The sequence below is a fragment of the Anopheles darlingi genome, chromosome 3, assembly GCF_943734745.1.
Source record: "Anopheles darlingi chromosome 3, idAnoDarlMG_H_01, whole genome shotgun sequence".
NCBI classification, from domain to species: Eukaryota; Metazoa; Arthropoda; class Insecta; order Diptera; family Culicidae; genus Anopheles; species Anopheles darlingi.
In genome coordinates this window covers 33,028,439-33,036,027 of record NC_064875.1, presented here as the reverse complement: position 1 = coordinate 33,036,027, position 7,589 = coordinate 33,028,439, and positions in this window count along the sequence as shown.

Sequence of the window (7,589 nt, the reverse complement as noted above, 5' to 3'; positions counted from 1 at the left end):
GTAATTCAAGATTCTTCAGACGTCCCTCAAGTTCCTTTATCTTTTCATAGCTGATTTCATGTTTGAATTCCACCACTAAAAGTTGTCTTAGGCTTTTCCAGTCTTTGGCTTGCAGTCTTTTGCTAGCTTCTAATGCTGTACCCTTCAAGCGGTTGGAAATCGATTGTTGCATAACATCCAACCTTTCTGCCATTTGTTGTTGGCTCAATGTGTCGTCTTCGTCGAATATTGCTTGCAATTCGGCATCGGCAAACTTGGTTTGTGGTCTGCCTCGGTCCTCATTATTGACGTCGAAATTATTTTGACTGAATCGTTGGAACCATCTTTTGCATGTTGCCAGGGATAAAGCATAACCCCCGTATGCCTCCAAAAGCATTCGATGAGCAGTTTTCTTCAAATGGAAGCAAAAGATTAATGCTTTCCGCATATCGTCATTTTTTGGAACAAAATTAGTCATTTTCAACCCGATGTTAAACACGATCTTTCTTGTTTATTAGTTTACTGCGTACTAAGTATGATTGACAAATGTCAAAGCAACAATAAAAAAAAATAGTGAAGTTGCGTTTACATCAAGCATTCACGTTTGACACATTTATGCGTTGAAGCTCATTTCATATTGGTACACCTGGTATGTTATGGTCGGTAAGGATCCGAGGTCTTAGATGTCAGCAACCGTTCCGTTGAGCAATTTTGGGGAGTGAGGAAGACAGATTTGGACAGTGAGGGCTATGTGGTCTGAGAAACATAGTACACTCATCTTTCTAAAGATGCAGTTGAAATCACTAGATAAAAAGGCAATATTTGCTGAAAAAAGCTTTTTCTCTCAGCTCTGCGTTGGCTACCAGATGGTGCGTATATGTTACAAAGTGTAAGATTGCCTTCTATATGCAGGCAAATTATTTGAGAATCTAGGCTTCATTCTACGTGAGAGAATTTAAGGTTTTTTCTCAACGCAATTGCCGTTCCTCTCTTGGCTTCGTTGATGTTTGTGATGTATCCTAGGAGCGTTATATTTTTGTCATAAACTTCTTGCAAAAATATTATGTCTGCGTTGATTTTTCGTACAAAGGTGTTCAGTGCAGCACGTTTGGTAGCACTGTGCAGAATATTTATGTTTATTGTGGAGAAGGTGCAGAGTGTTCTATCCATTGCTAGTATATTATTGTTTACCTGTATTGAGCGAATTGGCCAACTGTTTTTTCGGGGGTCGACCACTCTTACGTTTTATCCCCTCAGTGTATTGTTCGTTGTTTGATATGTCGCTCTCTTCGGTCGATTCCTCGTTTGTTCTTGTCTCACCTACCGGTGGTTCTGATTTTTCGATCGTGCATTCTTTCGGGACCGGTGGAGGCAGGGAAGGACTTTTGAAGTCGACCAGAGGTTCATCATCCCGATCATCATCTTGCGCCGGTGTTGTCTCTGGCGCGCTTGCAGGACTTTTGTTGCTATTGGTGTCAGACGCATGAACGTTTTTGGTTTTTTTTCGATTTGCGCCGATAGTTTGGCCTTGTCTATTGTCGTTCCCGGCTCAGTAGATTTACTGATAGCCGGTTCGTCGGACTCTGGCCGTTTGTTTAGTCTGTCTTGCAGCTTTGGTTTCCGTGGCTCTCCGTTTTTAACTCCTTTGGCGTATGAACCTGAAGCAGAACTGTTTTTGAATAGTAGTTGTCGATTTTGGACACAGCTCAGTCCATTGTGCGCGTGTTGGTTGCAGTGTCGACAGTTTGGGATCTGGCCCGGCAAAGCTACTATCGTCCGCTGTCCAGCAATGTTGATGATAGTTGGGATGGCCTTCTTGTCCTTAAAGACCATCTGAATCTGAATCACCCCAGATAGTACGCCGGGCATACCCTATTCTGGGCCCCTCTCTAGCTCGCGTACTGTCAGTACTCGGCCGAATTGACCCATCTCGGCTGCGATGATTTTGTCGGGCGTTTTGGGAGATAGCTCCAACAGCTTCACCTCTATTGCACCGTCCGCAATGGATATTTTATATGGGTAGCACTTTCCCCCAACGTTAATCCTAGCTTGCCGTTGAACCGTTCTACGGTTGTCTGTGCCAGTGCAGGAGTTGGCAATTGCACAAGTACCACGCTTGTCTGCGGACATAGTTGAATACGGATGGCGATCTGTCCCAGTGTCATCTCATCTCTTATCACTTTCACAACCTCCTGCCGCGAAGAACGTTGCGGCAAAGAGGAGAAATCTAGCCGAATTGTATTTTCCGTAATTAGGATTTCCGGCGGCTCCATTTCTCACAACAAAAGCTACGTGCTACAGAGCAAGGGCTTCGATATATTTCGACTCAAAGATAGCGTTCACTATCCCGTGCTTCTGATCGCAGCGACGGTTCGATCGCGACTGAGCTTCGCTAATATATCCGGCGCGTCAACTGTCTACGTCGTCAACATACACTGGGCAATTTTACGTCTGAATTCTACTACATATCCACTACATAATTTATTTATTAGGTGCGCAACTAAGTTCTCGCTGTTTTTTTTTTATTAAAATGCAACTTCACTGTCATGTAAACACTTACATATACATCATTCAAAGTATTGCCCATCGCTGGTTACAACTTTTTCCCATCTTTCTGGCAGAGCTCGAATGCCGTTGCGATAAAAGTGCTCGTCTTTAGAGGCTAGCCACGAATTGAGCCATTTTTCGATGTCTTCATATGAGCGGAACTGCTGATCAGCCAGACCGTGTGCCATCGAACGGAACAAGTAATAGTCGGACGGCGCAATATCTAGGGAATATGGCGGGTGGTGTAGGACTTCCCATTTGAGCGTTTTTAAGTAGGTTTTGACGGGTTTGGCAACATGAGGCCGAGCGTTGTCATGCAGTAGAATCACTTTTTCGTGCCTTTGCTCGTGTTGTGGCCGTTTTTCGGCCATTGCGATTAGAAGGACGCCAAGGATGTCCACGTTGCTAGAGATGTGAAACGTTAGATCCGCGAGCACTATTCCATTCGGCAGCTTCCAATTCGAAATGTCAACGTTAGCCAATAGTAGATTTGCGGTCAGTTTTGGCAGTATGGCAAATTTCATTGCTTGCTCATAGCTCTTGGTTTTTGCTCGAACTGTGGCGGTGACTTGATGCTGAATCCTGCTAGTTATTGTGTTGCCAATGCCTGACATCGACATGTGAACGGCCGATCGAGGCAATTGAAGTAATTGTGCCAACCGTCCTGACATGAAGTTGAGTTGCGAGCCACTATCTAGCAGAGCTCGTGCTTCATGCTCAGTTCCATGCTTGTCCCGTACCAGCAGCCGCACTGTTGATAATAATACTGTTGACACTTCGTTTCCTGAACACTGAAGACTTAGTGCACCCGTATCGTTTGGTCGTTGCGTGTCCGTGATTTCTGTCTTTTCCATGTGCAACAGAGTGTGATGTTTCGAACGACATTTGTAACATGTCCATTTTGATTTACATTCTGATACACGATGACCTGACGCTAAACAGTTGAAGCACAATTTGAGTTGTTTCACTTTCTGAAGTCTTTCACCGATTCCTAATGCCAAAAATTTCGCACATTTTGTGATCTTATGGTCACCACTGCAGTTAACACACACTATTGAGTTTTCGTGATTCGTTGACGTAAAAACCTTTGCTTTGGATACTCTCGGAGTTTTGGTTTCGGCGTTGCATCGTTCTACCACCTCACACTGAGTAGTGATGAAACTCAGAGTACTTTCGAGTTCCTGGAATTCTCCATGGTTGAGGACTTTCTAGGAGTGCACAAAGATCGCGTGCATTTTCTCGCTCCACTTTCTTCATTGTGAAAAGGCCATTGAGATGTGTTTCAACAATCACCCTCGGGTTCTCAAACCGCGCTTCGAGCAACTTCCAAGCTGTGTTGAAGTTGTTCTCGGTGATGATGCTTGCATTTATAACTCCAGCCGCTTGTCCTATCAATGCTTGGTTTAGGTAGTACAGCTTAATGGCGTCGGAACACTTCGACCGACCCATTATGTCAGTGAACATGGCCTTGAATTTGGGCCACTGTTCATAATTCCCATCGAACTTGGGAATAGGTACTTGTAGATTCGGTTGCTGTACCACGATGTGATTCTCGGTAGTTGGTCTTGGAGTTTCTCTCTTTTGTTTTAAGTCAAGTGATGCTATTAAGAGTTTGGTGTTGGAGCACAATTGCTCAATCTCCTCCAACTGCTGGTCGTACTCTTCATATTGTTTGGTTGAACAGTTAGTAAGAATTTGCGCGTACAGGTCGTTGTATGCTTCCTGGTACCACCGTAGGTCATTTTTTCGCACGATCACTAGAGCTTCATTGGTCACGGTGCCTGCAGAGAATTCTTCCACGAAGTTTGTGTGAATGGCCCGCACTCGTTTAGCGATATATGCGCAGCGATCCATCAGTGATGCCAAAAGTGTCGCTTTAGGTGCCATGATGAAGCCGGTTTGTACTTGCTGGTGATTTAAGCTGCTTTCACATCGAGCGCGTTTAAACGCCACTAATAGACGCAGCAGGTTTTTTGACGCAGAAAACACCGTTGTATCACATCAAAATATATGGAAGTGTTCACGGAACGCACCGAAAGCTATTTTTTTTAGCTTTTGAAGAGCTTAAAAGTTGGCGTTTTTTTTTGAATCTGTGAAAATCTACAGAATTGCTGCGTTTTTTTCAACTGACAGCCGGTAACAGCTGTTTCATGTGTAAACAAATCGACTCAAGACGCTCACCCGAGACGTGGTAGAATGAATTCGTTTGTGGAAAAATTAATTGGTGAAGTGCAGGGACATCCAGAAATCTACGATGTTCGCGACGCGGATTACAAAAACTATACAAAAAAGCAACGGGCATGGAATGCTGTAGCATCTGCCCTGGAAGTGGAACGTAAGTATGGGGCAAAGTAGCATTGAAAGTGAAGTGTTGGCTTTGTTATGAATTTTATGCAAATGCAAATGTTTATTGAGATCCTTTCACTGCTCAGGTACTTGTCCGTCTCTTTCGGAAAAGTAATCCGAAAACAGATTGCGTATTTCTTGGGCAGCAATACTTGAACGCTGATTTGTGGCATTCATCGGCGCCAAGGCACTCTCTGCATTTGGTATTGTTTCATCCTCGACGGAACTTTCGTAAAGGTGTTGCTCACTATTTCCTTTATTTAAAAGGAAATTGTGCAAACAGCACGCAGCTTGGACGATTATGTCCACATTTTGTGGGTTGCACTCGATGGCGCGCAGAAAGATGCGCCACTTTCTTGATAGGATGCCGAAAGCATTTTCAACGATGCGCCGTGCCCGGCTTAGCTGGGTGTTGAATTTAGTTTTTTTTGGCATCGTTTACTGAATTTGCTTTCGGATATGGGCGCATCATGTATGGCTGAAGAGCAAAACCTTCATCGCCACACCAATACATGTGGCATGTCGTCAGCTTTGCCCGGCAATGGCTTAGGAGGAGGTAATAAGTTTGTGCTTATATACCTTTGATAAAAGTTGGATTCCTTGAATATGCCGCTGTCGCTGTGGCGCCCATAATTTCCGATGTCAACTATTAAGAATTTATAGTTGGGGTCCACCACAGCAAGCAAAACAACAGAAAAAAAAACCTTTATAAGAAATATAACTGGACCCGGTGTTTGGTGGGCATTGTATGCGCACGTGTTTGCCGTCTATTGCACCGACACAATTTGGGAATCCCCAGCGAGTGGAGAACCCATTCTCACTTGCTCGCCAAGTTGCAAGCGATGGTGCTGGCATATGAATAGGTTGCAATACTTTTCACAATGCTGAGCACACTTGGGGGACAATGTAAGACACTGTTGAAATGCCCATTCGAAAAGCTAGTGCAAGGTCGCTGTACGATACGCCCGTTGCCAAAAACCTACAAAGAAAAGAAGAACAATGATCCAAATGAGTTAATTGAATCAATTTTTTATTGCCTTCAGCTGAATACGCCAAAATAAAATGGAAAGCGGTACGCGACCATTATATGCGAAAAAAAAGGAGCAGAAAGGTTCTACCGGGCAAGCCGCAAGTACCGGAAAGCAAATGGTGTGGCAGCAACAGCTGCGGTTCTTGGATGATACCATCAAGCAGAGGCGATCATGTTCTAACATAGCACCACCAACACCGTCCCCCCTGGTTCAATATGCGTCGCCAACTGAAATAGTGGAGAGTTCGTCCGCAACAATAGTACGGACAGCACCACAACCATCAGCTCCAGCAAAAGCAGGTCCACAACCATCAGCTCCAGCAACAGCAGGACCACAACCATCAGCTCCAGCAACAGCAGGTCCACAACCATCAGCTCCAGCAACAGCAGGACCACAAACAACAGATTCAGAAACAACAGAGACTCCCTCAACATCACGCACAGGCCCTAGACGATCAAGAAACGCAGCTTCTGAGAGCCATCAAGAATGGGATTGCAACAGATTGATTCAGTATCTGCAATCTCGAGATAAGAAAGACGCTACTGATCATCTGTTCCGGTACTTGGCGGTAACGTTCAAGGCTTTGGATGGTGATATCCAGCGGGATCTGAAAACAGATTTGCTGGATCTGTTCCATCAAGCAGAACAGCGCCAGCTGGAACGCAATCAATAAAATGAATACTATCAAAACCAACCTGAGACAAACTACTAATCTTTCCCTCGGTGTTATGCTTCGTCTAAAGTTTGTTTGGCAGCCGGCAATTTCATCATGTATCAATTCGTGGAGTTCCTCGAATGATGCTCGAGACATCCGTAAATAACGAAAAAATCGTTCCTCGCAACCTGGTCCTGATAGTAGCTCCTGAAACAAATGATGAAATTCTCCCAATTCTTCTCTACGACGATTTATGGGATGCACCCACAATCGTTTTCGCTTTCTGGAAGCATTTTCAGCACATGCCGCAAATAAAACAATCGCTTCCACTTCTGAATCACTTAACTCCGAATCGCTCATTTTGCCAGAAACCAAAATTTCCCGATATTTTTTTGACTGCTTTGATTGATCTCTCGGACGTAAACATCAAGAAACGATTTTTTTTTTAATTTCTAGGAAATCGTTCAAGCTAAATTTCAATTTAAGCCGGCTTCACAGGCAAACTTTTGGTTTCGCAAGATATTTTATAAACCGACTTTTGATTCAAGCTAGTTTCACGTGGCTTCCCATGTAGACATTTGAATCGGTATGGCGGAATTGGGAGGAAATCACGACTTTTTTGGGACTTTTTCATCGGTTCTCGGCGTCCAATCGGTACAGCACAGTGAACCTGTCAAAGTGTTAGCGCGGTTGCAGTTCGGTAAGTTGCTCCAGCGAGAAAAGTGATTTTATTCATTAAAGTCTATCATTTTCCACGGTGTTTTCAGTGCAATGGATGCTGGAGATGATGCAGAAGCCGTTTAGGATGGAGTTCATTTCGTTAACGAAGAACAACCTGACTGTGTGTATGTTGAAGGAAGGTTCTGGGTGAACAGAAGATATCGCAATAGATGTTTCCTCGGCTGTTCAGCGCTTTCCTGTGACTCGAATGTGATTCAGTGTTGTTATAAAAGTGATATATAATATGCTAAAATACATAAAATGTTTCAAAAATACTATTATCTGAAATTAGTTTTCTGCTTCTCAAAACA